This window comes from Macrotis lagotis, chromosome X (genome assembly GCF_037893015.1).
Source record: "Macrotis lagotis isolate mMagLag1 chromosome X, bilby.v1.9.chrom.fasta, whole genome shotgun sequence".
NCBI lineage: Eukaryota > Metazoa > Chordata > Mammalia > Peramelemorphia > Peramelidae > Macrotis > Macrotis lagotis.
The window spans coordinates 360,277,604-360,298,284 of record NC_133666.1 but is presented as its reverse complement, the minus strand read 5'-3'; the positions used below and the strand labels follow the sequence as shown (position 1 = coordinate 360,298,284).

General features: G+C 31.7%; 1 long non-coding RNA gene across 2 annotated transcripts in view; it reads left to right on the top strand.

Moving 5' to 3' along the window:
- The window catches only part of LOC141500697 (uncharacterized), a 386,762-nt gene that overhangs the window by 324,358 nt on the left and 41,723 nt on the right, over window positions 1-20,681 (top strand). For both annotated transcript variants that reach the window (XR_012472006.1, XR_012472007.1), the window contains exon 2: window positions 3,518-3,611. This is a non-coding gene — a long non-coding RNA (uncharacterized LOC141500697). The remainder of the gene's footprint in view (window positions 1-3,517; window positions 3,612-20,681) is intronic.

The following is a 20,681-nucleotide window of genomic DNA, read 5'->3' as shown; positions in this document are numbered from 1 at the left end:
AAGTGAATTTCTAAATCAAATCTAAACACATCTTAATAGCTCTAAGTCCATTTCTCTATTCATTATGCTCCCTACCTGCCTCAAAAGAAAATAAAATGTATTCTTCCCATTTCAAAGCAAAATTTTGTGGGATAGAAGAGCATAATATAGATACAAACACAAATATTTGCATTTGCTTAATCATTGCTGTTGATGACAAGGGAGGATTCAATTGGGAAGTGAGCTGGAAAACAGCTAAGATAAGTTAAATGCATATATATATATATGTATATACATATATATGTATATATATATGTGCATGTGTGTGTATCTATATACATATATTTGTGTATGCATGTAAATACACGTATAAATGTATATATGAATATTATGTGTGTATTATAGTTAAGGACAGTGGAGTAAGAAATCATTTTAAACTTTAAAGTAAAAAAGTGGAAATTGTTATATCTATTATTATTATAGCCTACAAAAATCATTGATCAACCTATTGTTTGGAATCATCTAGATATTATATTGTTCTAAAAATAAAAATCAGATTTTATTAAATGTCAACATAAGAAATATCATAAATTTTAAGCTACACTGAAAACAAAGACTTTCAATAATCATAAAAATGGCTGAAGAAATGAGAATAAAGTCACATAATCACTTAATCTCAACTAGTACATTATGAAAAACTAACTGTATACCTCCCCTTATGTTCAGTTAAATAAGGCATGAAATGAAGGAGCTACTAAAATAGGGAGGACTCTGAGATCAGAGAAAATTATCACTTAAAGAAAACTCTGAAAATCTTACCTAATAATGAAAAAATTGACAAATTTCAATTGATTTTTGACAAAGAAATTAGCTGATTTATATTTGTTCTTTTTTTTTAGAATGATGACATGAACACAATTACCTGATTAATTACAGTAAAGCCATGTAATTTTTGGAACTTGGTGTCTATTACAAAAAAATCATCATGAAGGAATACATTTTCAGACAATTTTAACAGAATACCTAAAAACTTTAATTCAGTTGCTATTTAGTAAGATTTCTGAAAGTTCCAAAAAATTGTCCTATTTCTGACTAATCAAAAAGTCTTTGACTTACTTCAACAATTTTAGCTCATACATGTACTACAAATATTCAAGACAGAGCTAAATATCTTGAAAAAAGCGTATTACAAGTCCAATTGAAAACTGTACTTATAATGCCATATACATAATAATATCATGAATAAATTATATAAAATCTGGCATTTGTGGGAATTAATTTTAATTCCATGTGAGACTATTTTACCCTAAACCTATAGCAATTTCACCTAAATGGAACTAAAAATGTATTCCACATTAAAGAGGAAGTCAGTAAAAAAATGTCATTCATCATTCAATGTGCACAAATGACATAAATCTATTTGACTATATTTTTAAAATAAATTTTAATATTTTCATCTTTTTAAATCTTTCTCAAATTAAATACATTTTTGGACTTAATACATATAAAATTCTTAATGTGTGGCAAGGAATTGTCTAAAGAGAAGGATTTGAGATTGTGGTCAAACTGAACCATTAAACAAAGGCAATATTTAAAAATACTTTGATCTCCACAGGCAAGAATCAATATCTACCATAAAGCTATCATGGTTGATATTCATGCTGTAAGACTTATTAATATCCTCAAATCAAACTTAGTCGGGGTGGAAATATTTAAGATAATTATAATGTATGCAACCTAAGCCTTAATAAATAATTTTCAAAACATATATTGGAAAAAAGATATTTGTATCCTTACAAAAATATGTATAAATTAAGGAAATAAAGGTACTATTAGCAAATTAACACTTTCTTCCCCCCCAAAAAAAAGAGATTCTAATAAAAGCAAAGATAAACTATGTTTATAGAAATTGAACAGTTCATGATATCAATTCATAGTCTTGTTGTGGTTATCATTAAAGATTTTTGTAATGAATACATATTATACAAGAAAATGACAGATACTACATAATGCACAATTATTAGACCACAAAAATCTATCATGTATCATTACTTCTAGAAAAGAAATGATCTTGTGGCTAGTATTATATACCAGAAGCTCACTATCTTTCATGAAATGACAAATAATCAAACCATAAATACAAATCTCAAGAATTCCTGAAGAATTCAACCAATAAACTATGGTGCAACTGGACCATTGTCCTGAACTAAACTGTTGCCTAAAATCACAAGAACAAAATATAAAACAACCAAAATAATTTAAGGACAATAATTTTAAAAGATGTTACCTTTCTCATTATTCTTAATTTCCATGATATATATTTTCAAAAGCTCACAAAATATAGGTAATAGGTCTCACAGTGGATAGAACACTGGGCTTGGAATCAGAACAACATATTTCTGGATTCAAATATAGCCTTAGAAACATACTAACTGTGTGATTCTGGACGAGTCACTTAATGTTATTGCCTCAGTTTCCTCACTTTTGCATGCATAAAATAAGCTGGAGAAGGAAATGACAAACCATCCTAGTATCTTTGTCTAGAAAACTCTAAAATGGTTCTTGAAGAGTTGTACATGACTAAAATGAATGAAAACAACAACAAAATCAGAATAAATCATCTCTCTGTCGTTCTACCTGTTAATGTAGCTATACTGGGAGGAAAAAAAAAAGATTTCATTTGATCTCACAATAGGTCTGTGAAGTAAGTATTATAATTACTTCTACCCTGCAGATGTAGAAACTAAAACTCAGAGATACCAATAAATTTGCCCAGAATCACACAACTAGAAACTATCTGGAGCAAGAATTGAATACGTATTCCTGGCTCAACTCCTCCATTTCAATATTGTATTCACTACACTATGCTATGTTTCTTTATATGCCTGTAGAAGTATATATCATTAATAGTGAAATATATTGAACATAATAATAAAAGCACATTGTGCTACAAGATTAGATGAAGGAGAAACATTTTTGAAAGTTGGAGAGGGAAAGGGGAGTATAATTTAAAAACAAATATTTCAAGATGTGACAATATAATATTATTAAATGAATCAATTGCACATATGGCATTTTCTATATTAATTATATGTTACAAAGGTGATCTTTCCCATTATAACTTTATTATTATTTTCTTTTGTTATCCTGCTTTGGGGACAATGAGGTAAACAATATTCATCTTCTGATTTTTGGTTTTCATTAGTGATTTCATATCAAATCTCTAACATTAGTAAGCCCTCTGATTGTCCATTGGCAGAAATTGAAAAATCAAAGTATGTCCTAAGAAAAGTCCCATTGCTTTTCTCATTTATCAGTTTAGTTTTAGGGAACATACAAATACATAATATCAATATCCCAACATTCATCTTTGTGAGGAAAAAGTGGAAAGTATGATAGCAACTTATGACAAAAATACTAATTGAAGAAAAATTTTATTAGTAATTTTACTTTTTTCTTACTCAGAATTAGCCTTAGATTTGAGTTCTATAGAGATGTTTAAAATGCTAAATGGTGTGATGTATTTTTTTTCCTTCAGAAAAATCCCATCTCTTCATGAGAATATTTCCAAATATTGTTCAGGATCTGACTACTACATCCTCCATCAAGATACCACACAGTGATCCTTAAAGGTAAATTTCTGATTGCATATACTGCTATTGTTTTAAACCAAGTAGAAATGTTGAACTACTGGTCAAATTTTTAATTGTTTACGGAAATGAAGGAATAAAATTGATTACTTTAAAAGTTCCTATTTCATAGAAATTTACGTTATATATTTATATAATATAAATAATCATTTGTTTCTTCTCAAAAATTTTAAGATTTTCCTCATAATCATGCTGTTTACAAATGCCAGGGAAAGGGTAGATTCTTGGATATTATGTCAACTTTCTTAGATTTAAATTCTTCCAACTGAGATAAAAAAAACAGCATTTGTAATGTATGTTTCTTATCCAAATGAAAATATTTTTCTTAAAGATGATAAATAAAAGCAAGAGTAGGACTAAACATTTAGGGGAGTAGCTAATAAAAAGCTTTTAAGTAAAGGAGGGAAAAATATCTGCTCATTTTCATAATATGAATGGGTTGACATGGGCTGGACAGCCTTTGTCTAGTTTATACTGAGGTAATGTTTCAAAGGCACCTTTCTGAATTCTGTGTTTATTGACTTTAGGCATTCATTATCAGTTGATCTCAAAAAATTCTGCTTTGTAGGCAGAAAATATTTCTTTATGAAACTGCCTGACCAAGTTTAATTACAAGAGGTGCAAGCTTGTGTGTGGACAGTGGAAAAACAGATTTTTATAGCAGTATGCCAAAATAATTGTCGTTCTTTGTCTAAAGTCATGTGGGAACACCTGGTGTAATTCTATTTTCCCATGAAATATTAGGAAAAGAATTCACAAAAAAGAATGCACAAAATTGAAATCGATTGTTTTATAATTATTTTGTGTAATTTTCATTCTTCTTCTATTACCTAAGTAAATAAATGACCTATTTTCTAAGATTTGCCTCACATCTACCAGAGAAAAACCTTTTTCCCCCATTACTAATATGCACATGCATAATCCCCTGTATATATTCTATTATAGAAATCAAACTTTATTGGTGACATTTTAAAATAACAGACATTTTCCAAATTATTTATATAACTGAGTTTCAAAAAAGGGCTTTGAATGTCTGTGTACTAAAAGAAATGAAAATGCTATAAAAGATTGACTTGAAAGGGACTTAAGAATAATCAAACTTCCATATTCATATTCCATACCCCTTTACTCAGAGTTGCTTTCTTTTTCCCTTTCTATCTTGGAGAAAGATCATTTAGTTCAACTGTCATTTTTTTTCTCTAAAAGTATTTTGTACCTTTTAGACGCCCTTTGCAGGTCATAAAAGATTTTGGTTGAAAAAGGCCCCTGGGTTGAAGGTTATATATTGGAATACAAATGAACAAGAAATAATTACTCTGTCAGCAAATGCTTTTATCACCACTTCTGATTAATAAGAGTAAAAAAAAGCAAATTATCTGATAAGAAATGATCAAGATTTATTGACAATGCCTGTAGATACTCTCCCACAAATTCAGTGTATATCCTTGTTGAATTCTTTGCCGTTTAAGGGATCAATGATTCTAATCTATGTTGTCTTGTAAAACTATTTCCTTGCATTCATCAAAATTGGTTCTATTCTCTTTCTACAGTTTTTACACAGGAATTTTTCTTTTAAAATTCATATAATTTAATAAGTAATTGTACATTCATGTCTAAATTTGTAGTGTCATCTGTAATGGAAGTAATTGTTATTATTGTGGATATTTGGAAATGGTGTAATACCTACTTCTGTATTACCAGTTTGGAATCTTATCAGTTGGTTATATGATCTATGTATTCGAAAATTTTGTCTGTGGTGTTCCATCTCAAATTTATCAGGATAACTGATGAGGTACTTTTTGAGGAGCAGTTTAATTAATATTTTAAGTCCTATTCTAAACTCACCATGACTTGAGGTCAAAGTGATACTACTGATGAAAAGTTTCTGTGGTTAAAGTGATTGCATATATTTAAGAGTGATGGAAATCAAGATTGATTAGTTTTATAGAAACCAGCTCATATAATCTTATTTGTTAGGAAATTGATAACATTATTTCAATTTACAAATAACTGGAAGAAAGGGGCGGCTAGGTGGCAAAGTGGATAAAGCACTGGCCTTGGAGTCAAGAGTACCTGGGCTCAAATCTGGCCTCAGACACTTAATAATTACCTAGCTGTGTGGCCTTGGGCAACCCACTTAACCCCGTATGCCTTGAAAAAACCTAAAAAATAAAATAACTGGAAGAAAATGGGAATATACAATTTTGCATCTGTTGTTCAGTTGTCTTAAATTAGACCCTAATTTTGAATGAATGCCAACACTCTTTTTTTTAAGGTTTTTTTTTTCCAGTCAATGGGGTTAAGTGGCTTGCCCACCACACAGCTAGTTAATTATTGAGTGTCTGAGGCCGGATTTGAGCTCAGGTACTCCTGACTCCACTGCCCGTCCTCTATCCATTGCACCACCTAGCCGCTCCTGCCTGCACTCTTTATTAAAACTTGCTATGGAGTCTAACCTTACTAAGGTAGTATTAGAAACACTGGGCATTATAAGAAAGCATTATTACTATTTTTAAAATATTTTAAATAACACTCAGAAAATAGCATAACTGTGTATATGTGGATTAAATGAATGAAAACAAAAACCACTACAAATATTGAGTAGGCTAGAGTTATTAACTCAATTATACTTTTCTTGTCAACTGTAATGGTGAATTTGTTTAAACTGTGGTCTTTTTAGTTTATTATAGTCATTAGTGTCTATTGATAAGAGTTTATATGCCTGAGTTGTATAAGACTAGAATTTTTACTCAGGCCCATCCTATATTCATATTTTCACAGAAGGACAATTTCTAAAAGGACATACTATGAAATATAAGATAATGCAAATTCATTTTTCTTAATCATATTTAGTAAATGTTTGTTGAACTTTTTGATTGAATAGGAATACAAATGAGCTCCTAATGAATTGCTCATTATATTAAAATCCTAATTTTATTTCTTACACTGTACTTTCCATAGATAAAAGATAGCTACATCCTGAATCACAAATGTGTCCATATAGGCAGTCCTCAAAATAGGAATGGGGAGCTTTGATTGAAAAGGTAATTTGCATATTGTTTGTAGCCTCTGTGCCAGACACTGCTAAATTCTTCAAAAGTAATATCTCATTTTATTCTCCAGAAAGGTAGGTGCCACCCTTATGTCCATTTTATAGTAAAGGAAGCTGAAGGAAATAGAGGTAGTATTATTTGCTCAAAGGTCATACAGCTAGGAAAAGTCTGAAACCATATTTGAACTCAGATCTTCCTGATTCCAGGTACAGTTCTCTATTCACTGCATGACTTAACTGCTTTCCTATATAAACCCTACTGCAAATTTCTTTAAAATATAATCTACTCAAAACATAATGCCGGTCAGCTAGGTGGTGCAGTGGATAAAGCACCTGCTTTGGACTCAGGAGTACCTGGGTTCAATTCCAGTGTCAGACACTTAATAATTACCTAGCTGTGTGGCCTTGGGCAAGCCACTTAACCCCATTTGCCTTGCAAAAAACCTAAAAAAAACCCAAACATAATGCCACACAATCGAAATTGAATTCTGTGAGAAAATATTTTTAAGATTCCAGTCTGAGATGCCAGTATATATGCTAACAATTCAATAAATTTCCTTCCTAGTCCTGACAGGAGAATCAAGGATTCATATCTATACTACTAACTCCTAACAATTAAGATGAGACACTCTTTCAAAAACTTGGGTCAAAGACTCTTGAAAGTTATGACTGGAAGAGAATGTTGAATGAAAGGATATGATGTCATATTTAAATGAAAAAAGACTATTGTAGTAAGGAGAGCACAAAACCAGAAGTCAAGAAGATGTAAGGTCAAATTCAGACTCAGATCCTATCTAGCTGTATGACTCTGGCGAAGTCACTTAATCTTTTTTTTTGTCTCAATTACCTCATTTATAAAATGAAGATAATTGTAACACCTATCTTCCAGAGTTGTGAGAATTAAATGAATTTATAATTTTAAAGGACTTAATACAGTGTTTGGTTCATAGTAAGCACTATATCAATGTTAGAATAAGATTAGGATTAGAATTAGGATTGTTAATTAAGATTAGTCTCACACAAAAGATACCTCTCCATTTTAAGTTAGATTATAGTCAATTCACTTTACTTTCCATTCATTTAGCATCATTACCCTTTCTAATTTTGCTACTCATTACCTCTGTCCAGAAATTTTTCTTCTCTGACTCTGTATGGAATAGAAGCAAATCACAGAATATCAAAGTTAGAGGTAGTCTCAGAGGTCATCTGGTTCAATCCCTAACTAGCATACAGAATATCCTCTACATAAGCGTCAGTCAAACTAGTCATTTAAGTTTTCATTTGAACATCTTCAGTGTTCAGTGTCAGCGAAATATAATCACATCACACACTTTCTGGTTTGGAATAATTAGAGTTTTTATGAAGTTGTATTTTCCCCCATATTGCTTTGCTTTATTTTTGTTTTATAACAAACTAAAATCTAGTTTTCTGCAATTTCTCTGCTTACTGGATCGAAGTTCCTCCCTCTGAGATCAAACAAAACAAGTTTATTCCCTCTACCACCTGATAATCTTAGAGAGATAATAAAAGTCTAAGTGATGATCCCAGGATCACATAGTATGGACCATAGAAGGGGCTCAAAACATTTCTTCTATGTCTCAGGACTAATTTTCTATCCATTATTTTATTCTACCTCTAAGAATCTATAGGAGTATTTGGTATTTATTATTATTGAAAATTGCATTTGAAAAAACATAATAATAATTTCAAAAAAAGCACTTTTAACAATAACTCTGTGCTTAGCACATTGCTAGTCGATATGGGTGAGAGAGTGTGAGATAAATATTGATAGATACAAAGAAGGATAATTATGACAAGGATGACAATATCTGTGAAGTGTTGTAAATAGATTTTGCAGTTCACATAGTTGATATATTAGATAAACCCCGTGGACACTTCCAAATCTAAGATTCAAAATCTAAATAAATTAAAAAAATATGGTACCACGTTACCCTTTATTACTTCAGGATATATGTAAACATATATGTATATTTGTATTATTTGAGCACATGCACACACACATATATGTATGTGTATATATATATATATGTATATATATATATATATATATAGCTATAATGACTCTAAAGAAATTCTAATGACAGAAACCAAAATAGGAGGGAGTATGTTTGTGTGTGCGTGTGTGTGTGTGTGTGTGTGTGTGTGTGTGTGTGTGTATGGAGGGGGGTATGTATATGTATATGTATATGTATATGTATATGTATATGTATATGTATATGTATATGTATATGTATATGTATATGTATATGTACATCTATATCTATATGTATCTATATCTATATGTATCTATATCTATATCTATATCATCTAGATCTAGATCTAGATCTAGATCTAGATAGATAGATATTCCCAGTGTAGACTGACCACAGCAAACCAGGAGCAGGTCTTAGGGGTGACTAAATCAGTGATAGAAGTGGAAGTTTCCAGGCATCTTACCCCATAGAGATGGTTAAGGCTTCAGATGTATGATTAGAAGAAGATTTGCAAAAGTTTTTCTGATGGCACCAGGGCACTGCTTATACCTGAATATAGTTTGACAGTCTTGATTCTTAGTGCTAGGATGAAGAAAAGTGATTGCATATCAGTGAAGCAAACTTCTTTAAAAAAGTCAAATTGGTAAAATGGAAAAGGAGACAAAAAGCTCACTGAAGAAAATAATTCCTCAGAAATTATAATTGGGAAACAGCTAGATGGCACAGTGGATAGAGCACTGGCCATGGAGTCAGGAGGACCTGGGTTCAAATCCTATCTCAGACACTTAATAATTGCCTAACTGTGTGACCCTGGGCAAGCCATTTAACCCCATTGCCTTAAATAAACACAAATTTAAAAAAATGTAATCGGGCACAGAGAAGCTAATGATTTAATGATTTGTACAGAAATAATATAAAAAGAAAATATAGAAAAAAGTGCATGATATCTCATTGAAAAAAACAATTGACCTGGAAATTAAATGCAAGAGAAATATTTTTTTAATTATTCATCTGTCTGAAACATATTTTCAAAATAAAAGTACTTGTACATCATCTTTGGAAAAATTATCAAGGAAAACTGCACTGATTATTTAGGACCAAATGATGAAGAATTAATTGAAAGAACTTACTGATCATACTCTGGAAATTCCATAATGAAATCTCCTAGAAATACTATAGTTAAATTCCATAGCTCTCAAGTCAAGGAGAAAATACTGCAACCAGACAACAACAACTCAAATATTATGGAGTCATAGTCAGAACAATTCAAGATTTAGCAATTTCTACATTAAAGGATCAGAGAGCATGGAATATGATATTTTAGAGGGAAAAAGCATACAAATGTATATGTATACACATACACATATATGCATGCTTTAGAACCAAAAAATAGCTTATCCAGATAAATATAGTATATTCCTTTGGAGGAAAAATAGATATTCAATGAAATAAAAGACTCTCAACTATTCCTGAGGAAAAAACCAGAGATGAATAGAAAATTTGATATTCAATCAAAAGTAACTCAAAATACTCAAAAGAAGCAAACAAAAAAAATAAGAAAGAAGTTATAAAGGATTCTACAGGGTTATATTGTTTGCATTCTTATTATAAGGGAAGTTAGAAGGAGTAGATAGATAGATAGATAGATAGATAGATAGATAGATAGATAGATAGATAGACAGAGGAATATGAATTGGTTAGGTAAATGATAAATTTAAGGGTCAAGATAGGAGGGTGGAAAAGGGAGAAGTAGAATGAAGTAAATTATAAGTTATAAAAGATACCCAAAAGAGATTTTGCAGTAGAAGGGAAAATGGAATGGCAGGAAGACGCATATGACCCTTATTCTCATTGAAATTGGTTCAAAGAGGGAATAATATACAAATTCAGTTCGGTATAGACATTTGTCTTGCCATATGGGAAAGAAAAAAATTAAAGGACTGATAGAAGGAGGGAACAGGAGGGAGAAAGACAGAGTATATCAAAGAAGAAAGTCTGGAGGATTTAAAAGTCAAGAGCAAAATATTTTTGCAGATGAAGAGAGCAAAAAAGGACAGGTAGAGAAGAGAATAAACAAGAAAACTGAATGGAGGGAAGTATATAGATGGTAGTCATTGCTGTAAAACAAATTTACAGACTTCATTTCTCAAACATATAGCAAACTGAATCAAATTTATAGAAATGATAATCATTCCTCAAGTGACAAATGATCATAGTGTATTAACAAGTTTTAAGGCAAAGTAGCCAAGTTTATTAACAAGTTTTAAGACAAAGTAACTAAAGCTATCTATATTTTAAAAATGTTCTAAACCACTACTGAATAAAAACAACTGTGAGTAATCCCCCCTCATACAACTATCAAATTGGTTAATAAGAAAAAAAAAGATAATGACAAAGTTGGTGGGGATGTGGGAAAATTAAACACTAATGCACTGTTGGTGAAGTTGTATGCTGATTTAATCATTCTGGAGAGCAATTTGCATCTATAGCCAAAGGCCTATAAATCATGCATACTCTTTAACCAAGCAATACCACTACTAGATTTGTATTCCAAAAAGATAAAATACAAAAAGGAAAAGTACTATTGTTTAAAAAACATATAGCAGTTCTTTTAATGGTAGCAAATAATTGAAAATTGACATGATGTCTATCACTTGGAGAATGGTTGAACAAGTTGTTGTATTGTAAATTGTTATACTTTAAGAAATAACAAGCAGGATCCTCTCTGAAAAAAAAACCTGGATAAAGACTTACATAAACTGATGCAAGGTGAAATGAGCAGAAGCATGAGAATACTGTAGACAGTATTATCAATATTTTATGATGATGTATGAATAACAACTATTTTCAGCAATACAATTGCCCATGACAATTCTGAAGGACGTATAATAAAAGTTGTTATCTAACTTGAAAGAAAGAACTGGAAGAAACTGAAAGAAAATCAGATACCTTTTTTTAGGTTTTTGCAAGGCAATGAGGTTAAGTGACTTGCCACTTGCTCACTTGCCACACAGCTAGGTAATTATTAAGTGTCTGAGGCAGGATTTGAACTCAGGTTCTCCTGACTCCAGGGCCTGTGCTCTATATTATCCACTGTGCCACCTAGCCACCCCCAGATATTTTTTCTTTACTCTTTTTCTTGCTGTGTATTTTGTCATTGTTTTCTTTTACATGACTTACATGAAAATCTGTTTTGCATGATACTTATATATAATATATCAGATTACCTTCTCAATGAAGGAGTTATAGTATTTGGAATTCAAAATTTGAAAAAAAGAAAGTTAAAATTATTTTGACATATAATGGGGAAAATAAAAAAGTATACATATATATATATGTTCTTATTTACTAGCAAACTAAATAAGATGGGGTGCAAAAGAATTTAACAAATAATTAACAAATTTTCTTAATTACCTGTCATTCTGTATAAAGTTGTGAAAACCCTGTTTCATACTTAGAATTATGTTTATAATGTCAGCCCTCTTTTTCTCTGATAAACCACTTGCAAATAGGAATGAAAAGGTCTCTCTGCCAACCAGAGAATCATCTCATAGAAATCACATCATTTTCATTCCCCCAACTACTTTGGCAGCCAGATATGCTGTTGCTTCATCCACCTTGATGATGTTGGTAACAGAAGATAACTTCTGCCTGGACCTAGATGTAAAGCTACTGAATTTACAAGAAGCTAAATTACTTTTAGGGACAGAGAAGCAGGCTTATTATTTATGAAATAGAATATGATTATGTATTTTGACTTTTCTTACACACTTGGTCATGAATCATATTTTATGGGATTAAAGTCAAGTGTTTGTCCCTATTCACTTACTCAGTAATGTCTTTTACTTGAAATGGGCATCTCATGGAAGAAATGACACTGAGATTTGCTGTGTTTTCAGTCATTTATTGAAAAGCTGGTGAGAGATGCATAACATAAAGATCTATAAGTAAAGAGACAAGAGAACCTTGTCAGTGAATGCCTCCTATTAAATGTCAGGGAAATCCCTTTAACAATGTAAATATTTTCACACATGTTAAGAAGGAAGAAAAAAAGAAAAAGAAAAGGAAAGAGAAAACGAAAACAAAGAAAACCATACCTCCTCTATTTAGCCCACAGATTTACTTGAGAACGAAATAGTCTCATGAATACTTCGAAAACTATAATCCCATAAAAAGTTGGGTATTATGACTGTTAGCTACACTAAACCTCTGTATTGGCAGAAAATGTGAAAAAGAACATTCATGTGATTCCTAGTGATATTTAAATAATATTAATTTAAAAGTGTGAAGATAAAACTTCAGGTTGCATTCAAGTATATTGAGTATAATTGGCTTTACTTCACAACTACCCTGCTCCCCAGCACAGACTAAGTATAACACAGTATAAGAGGTCACTAATCAATTTCAATCCATGGCTAAATGCACTCTCAAAGCAAAATGAAAAATGTGATGTCCATTCACCTTTGCAAAGTTCTAAAGAACAGATATATACTGTATACCTTAGAAAAGCTATGTTGTTGGTTTTTTCCCTCATTATAAAATTTATAATATTCTAAATATACTAAATTTAGGTATTAGGTCTCCTAAATTTCAAAATATTAGTAGTCTGTTCTTCCTTCCTTTGGGTACACTTTTCTTAATAGAGAAAATAGAGAAAAGAATGGAAAGGAATTAGAAAACAGGGACCATTTAGAAACCGGTACTATGTTTGCACATATTTTACTAATTTAAGTCTGTAGGCATTGAGTTGTACAATTACTGAAAATGAGTTTGAATGGGATAAAAACAAAAAAAAATAGTTACTACCTACAAGGAACTTGAATTCTGTAAGAGGTAATTTTAAATTAATGCATTTATTTATTCTAAAATAAATCAGGTATTAGAATCATATTCAATCAAAAGATAGTACTGACAGTGATGCTTATTTAACCTGATAAGGGACTGCTTATAGCAACAGGAAAATTCTCAACTTTGTTTTAAGTCTACATATCCTTCCTTTCCATCCATTTTAAAAGCCTAGAAGGAATGAGAATTGGCAAGGAGGAAGCAAAACTTTCACTCTTTGCAGATGATATGATAGAATACCAAGAGAACCCAAGGAAAGCATCTGAAAAATTCCTTGAAAGAATTAACAAATTCAGTAAAGTAGCAAGATATAAAGTAAACCCACATAAATCATCAACATTTCCACATATGAACAAAGTTCAAGAGCAATAGATGAAAACAAAAATTCCATTTAAAATAACTATAGACACCATTAAATACTTGGAGATCTACCTCCAAAGACAAGTCCAGAAACTGTATGAACAAAATTATAAAGGACTCCTCACCCAAATAAAGTCAGATCTAAATAATTGGAAAAATTTCAAATGCTCATGGTTAGATTGAGCTAATATAATAAAAATGACAATTATACCAAAATTTACTTATACAGTGCTATACTGATCAAAATACCAAATAACTACTTTACAGAGCTAGAAAAAATAGTAACAAAAGGGCAAGAATAGTGAGGGAACTGATGAAAAAACTGTAAAGGATGGTGGCCTAGCTCTACCAGATCTAAAACTATAATATAAAGCAGCAGTCATCAAAACTGCCTGGCACTGGTTAAGAAATAGAGTAATGGATCAGTGGATTAGGGTAGGTTCAAAAGAAAATGCAGTAAATGACTACAGCAATCTACTGCTTGACAAACCCAAAGTCATCAGTCTCTGGATAAGAACTCAGTATTTGACAAAAATCGTTGGGAAAACTGGAAAATAGTATGACAAAAACTAGACATAGATCCACATCTCACACCCTATTCCAAAATAAGGTCAAAATGTGTAGAGGATTTAGACATAAAGAGTATTAGATAATTAATAGATTATTGTGTAATTGTGTAATTACAGGTAGAAAAATGAATAATATTGTGACATAAGAAATCATAAAAGGTCAGACTAGAAATTAATGGAATGACTTATGGGATCTAATGCTGAGTGAAAGGAGTAGAAACAAGAAAACAATGTACACATCAACAACAACATTATGAAGTGAACAACCTTGATGGAACCAGCTGCTCTTGGTAGTTCACATAACTGGAATAACTGTATTTGACTGGTTGTGGACCATAATATCCCCAACCAGAAGAAGAAAAACAAAACAAAACAAAGCATACAGCAAAAAAAAAAAAAAACCACTTCCAAACCAGAACACTAAAAATATTCTCTTATATCTTAATATTTATATATCTCTTTCAATTAATCCTAATTCCTCATGCCAAAAATTACTAATTTGAAAACATGTTTAACAAAATATGTATGTAAAATGCTAACCTGGCTGTTCCATGCTAAGGGGAGGGGTGTGCGAAGAGAGAGTGGGGGAAAATTGTGCTACTTGGAAATATTCATGTACATTTAGATGAAAATAAATAATTTTTTAAAAGCCTACAGGATCTTGGACTTTTCATCTTAGAACTCTAGTTGGAGCACCAAATCTTTTTCTGTGACAGGCGTTAAAGACAATTACACAAAGATTCATTATATTGAAGAAAAGTATTTTTAAAATCTTACAACTTAGAGAAAGGGATTTTTACAATGACACTTTCTTCTGAAGAAGTTTCTTTAAAGTAAAATAGAAAGCAAAAGTTCTAAATATCATTCCTGACCTGGTAATAATGGAGCAAGGGTATGCTGGTTCTACCTCTAATATGTTTAATAAAGTCAATTATTAAATTTTCAGAGTGATCCCTTTTGACTCAGAAATAGGCAAATAGTACAAATCAGGGTTTAATTTATTGCTAGTTTGGATTGTATAGATTTAATAGAAAGATGTTTTTAATGGAGATTAAACTTAGAAGTGTATCCTCTGTACTTTGTTTTGATTTTTTTCTAGAGAGTCAGTTGTTAAACATTTAAAGGCTACACACTGAATAGAACACTGAAAAATCACAGCCTCTGGGATTTTTCTGTCATTGTCTTTTATGAATATTTTTTCTTTCAGGCTCAAATTGCTTAGCCTCAGAGAAACATCACAATTCATCATTCTAAGTGAAGTCTTTGGAAATAATATTTTTGATAGCCATAGGAAAATCATTGAATGAAGAAATACTAAATATATGTATATAATACATGAGATCAATTAAGGTAATATTTGTAAAGTGTTTCTACAAACCTTCAATTGTGAGATAGATTTTATTATCATTATTTTTGTTATTATTAGTATCTTTACTGTTAGCACTAAAAATCAAAGTATATGCTAAAAAACGTTAATTAATTAATCACTAATTCCTTAAGCATCACTTCAAAAAACAGTGGACTCATGTATAAAGTGGCAATTAAGTTGAATATTGACTAAAATGAGGAATTCTAGGAGGGGAAGACTAAGAGAGACTGCATTCTAAGAATGGAGAGTTACTAGGAAAAAACCAAAAGAAAACAGATCATTAAGGAAAAGGAAGTAATCATTAGCTACATAGTCTGAAGGTGATCAAGAAAGATAAAAACTAAAAAAAACATTCCTTGGATTTGGTCATTAACAAATCACTGGTAAATTTGAAGAGCTAATTTTTGTTGAATTATTTGAATGAACTTAAGAAGAGAAGCTGAACTACAGGAAAGTAAGAAGAATAAAGGTATGGAAGGCATTGTAATAGATAACTTATTCAAAAAGGTAGCCAATGAAAGTATTGAAAGACATAGTATGATAATGAAGATGAATGGATGAAGTATTTTTAAAAATATGGAAGATATGGGCAGAGAAAATGTCAATAGATAGAAGGAGACTGAAGATTAGTGAGTGATAATGATAGAGGGGGCAATATGCAGGAGAAGACAAGATGGAATACGATCATTTATTCATTGAGTAGAATTTGCATTGGCAAGGGGAATGGCCTCCTCTTGATGTGATATAGTGTTAAGGAGGAGATAATGAAGGAAAGTAAGAGGATGAGAAAAGAATAGTGCAAGGAATGACCTTATTTTTATTAGGTCATATGAGATAATTGAGCTGAATTGAAAAGCTGCAAAGGAGAAGCTATGGAATATTTGAGTTGGAATGTACAGGTCTCGAAAAGTCACCATAATTAACAGGATTGTGGATCAACTGAATAATTTTAAAAAGATTGTCTTGTCACAGTGATGGTGTAGTTCACATTTTGTAACATGTAATAGACTTTGTTAGCATAATTCCATGTTTTTTCCCAGAATTTTTCTCTAATACATGATATGGAGTATAGGAAACAGTAACAGGAGTGATTCAAGGCTAAGGTTTATTGAGGTAAAGTCAGAAATAGGATGAGTAGGCCTGAGATTCAACAATAAAGGATAATGTGGAGTTGAAAAGATCAAATAAGAAAGGAAAGGAAAATGTCACCATTGAATGAGTAATAATCTGTCAATGAACAGACAAAGTAGAGATTAGAGTGTCAGTGAGGACAAAGGATATGATTAGGAGTTATAAAGCAGGGAGAAATGAAAGAAGACAAAAGATCATGATCAGATTAAGTAATTTCAAAATTTGTGAACATGGATACAGAAGACAAAAGAATGATGGTATGTTTCAGAGAATGCTTATCTGTATGTCTATGTGAGATGGAGTGGAGGAATAATATAATAGGAAGAAAATTCAGGAATGGGGAAGTTGGGATATTTAAAGCTATAGCAATATGTATAGAGAAGTCTAATATGAGAATAAGAACTGGGAAAGAGTTAAAAATTGATTGAAGGAACTTAAAAGAAATATGAATTTGAATGTATATTGAAATGAAATTGTCATTTGGCAGCAAAGTATATTCTGATGCCTATATCACGATGGGGAGGAGAAGGATGAGTGAAAAATTCATCTACTGCTGGAAAGGGTGAGCAGGAAAGTCATGTTATCTGGAAACAACCAGAATTCAGTGAGTGCAAGAAGAAAGCAGTGATAAAGGTTAAAGTTTAAGATGAATGTAAATAAGTTATTTATAAAACAGACATTCAGGAAAACACAGTGGAAAAGTTGGGTAGATTTGGATTGGGAGGGACAGTTAAAGAAGAAGATAATTAGAGAGTGATTAGTCAGGAATGAGGAAGAAGTTTTGTAAAATGTCAACCAAAGACTCTTCAGAATCATTAGGACTAGTAGAGTATGATGTGATGGGACTGTAATAATCTTTGGAGAGTGAGTTCAGGCAGGTTACCATCCCCAGGGAGCTAGGCAGTTGAGGTGGAACTGGAGCAAAAACAAAAATACTGATCAGGGATCCTCCTCTTGGGGGAAAGCAACCTGTGATAAATTGAAGCAGGCTACAGAGAAAACTGGTAAGGTCCTTAAAATGTGAAGAATGAATGAATCCCCTGAAGTCTTCAGGAAACCTAGTTGTACTACATACCTGTGTGAGCCTATGTGTGTATATATGTACATATACATACATAAATTCTTATATGTATATATGTGTGTGTGTTTGTGTGTGTGTGTGTGTGTGTGTGTGTGTATTTATAAACAGTTAAATGGTCTCTAGTAGATGGAGCCACAGGTCTGGAGTCAGGAACACCATAGTTCACATCCAGCCTCAGATACTCACTAGTTGTGTGACCCTGGAAAATCACTTGCCTCTTATTTGCTTCTGTTTCTCATTAGGAAAATGAGAAGAAGAAAATGACAAATCACTCTAGTATCTCTGCCAAGAAAACCCCATTGGGTCGCAGACATGACTGAAATGATTCAACAATAATATTAAATATGTATATATATATATATATATATAAGTTCTTACTTATTTGAATATTTTTAACCCTAAAACATGTCACAGAATTTTGCTTTCTATTTCTAAATTGTACTGAAATGTAGTATCCAGATTGCTTTATGGAGAGGAAAAACAGAACTTGGAGCTAGTCCTAGAATGACTGGTGGTATCATATATAAAACTTACTCTGCAAGGACAAGAAAAGCCATTTTGCAAAGTGCAAATGATAGTTTAGTGTTGATTTAGTGCTACAACTGAATTCTAATAAATCATCCTGTGAGATATTCAACTGATACCTGGGACTCCAAGTTTCGAGGTTTCTTGACAACTGTTGATTCAAAATGTTCAACTTCCAACATTAAATCTCTTGTTGAAAGACTGAATAAATGATAAACATTTTTAACACTTTTTTCCTCTTTCTCTCCTTGGTGCACATTAGAAAGCTTGATTGAAGGCTTATCTCACCCTCTTACCCCCTACTTTATACATACATAACTCACTGGTTAAAACTTAGGGACTCTGAGAAGATAAAAGGAGCTCAGAGACAAGAAAATTGGTTTGGATAAAAAGTAACCTTATATCAACCCCTGCTAAAATTCAAAGAGCATAAATCAGGTCTTTTTTTCTCTCTTGCTTTTGTTAACTTCTTTGTTGTTCATGTTGGGAAAACCTGAACATATAAACATGTGTGTATGGCATCATAAATAAACTTCATTCCGCTATTCTTTAGCCAATACAAGCTATGCAATTTTGAAAATATCTTGTCAATAGTACAGATGTGAATTAGTATTCTCTTGTATTTCAAGAAACTCAAAAAAAACTTTTATTAAATTTGAATATCACAGCAATTCTCAAACATACAAAAAATTTATTCAGATGTCTGTGGGCTCTTCTCTCCCAAGTTAAAATTCTGGGCGAGGATTATTTCAACTCTGACTATAGAAGATAGCATCCAAATAGAGAAAGGGAGAGGATGATAAGAAGAATGGAGTGATAAGAGGACACAGAATCACCAAATTATTGTGTTGAAAGGGATTCTAGAGACTACTCTAAGCAATGAATGTAGACAAAGAAACTTATAATTTCTTTTGTAAGATTCCAAGGACATCACTTCTCTTAGTAACTCATTCTACTTTGATAACTTTCATTTGTAGGGAATTTTTCTTGATAGTCACACTAAATTGGTCTTTTCTCCTCATCATTCCTGATTTTGTTCTCAGGAGTCAAAACAAGTTTAGATTTTCTCTCTAAGGACAGCGCTTCAGTACATTAAGATAGCTCTATCCTCTCTAATCCCTATATCAACCTTAGTCTTCCACTCCTAAACCAGACTGTAGCTTCCTCAACACCTCCTTATATAATGTAGTTTCAAGGGATTTTTCATCTTGATTGTTCTCTAGTTACTTTCAAGCTTACTAAATATCTTTCAAAACAAGGTTCTAGATGAGGTATGATGAGGGCAGAGGATAGAAGGCATAGAACCTCAGACTTTTTTGGAATTGTGCAACTCCTAATGAAGCCCAAGATCATATAAACTTTTGTTAACTTTCACATTACTGTTGACTTGTACTGAGTTTAAAGTTAACTCAAACATCCTAGATCTTTTTTTTGTTTTTATTGTTTTTGTGGTTGTTGTTTTTTAGGATAACTTCTATCTATCCATGCCATCCCTATCTTAAATTTGTGAAATTTATTCTTTGCATTCCAGTGCAAGAAGGCAATTGTCTTTGATCAAGTCTCATGTTCTAACTAGTCTGTCAAGGTATTTTTAGATCCGATAATTCCTCATTAGTTTTATCTCATAACTTTCTGAAATCTGTGAAATTCCAAAGACTATCTATAACTTTAATCAAAATCAGTTTAATCAAATCATTAATAAGAAATATTAAACAGCACAAGGTTTAACAAAGAATCTTTGGTATTCATTGAAGAACTTCTCGTAGGTATTGTAGTGGATAGAGAGCACTTCTAGAAGAAGGGAGTTGCAATCCCACCTCAGACACTTGACACTTAACTAACTAGCAGTGTGACTTTGGGTAAGTCACTTAACCCTGACTGCCTTGTACTCAGAGCCTTCTCCAGTTATCCTGATTCATATCTAGCCACTGACTGGGCCTAGATGGCTCTGGAAAAGAAAGTGAGGCTGGTGACTTACCTCAGCATCCCCTCACCCAAATCCAATCGATATGCTTGTCATGACATCACCTCCCTGATGTCACGGTCTTCTTCAAAACTGAAGGAAAAACATTATCACTCTATCATACTGAAAATGAGCTATTAATAGGTACTCTTTGAATCTGACA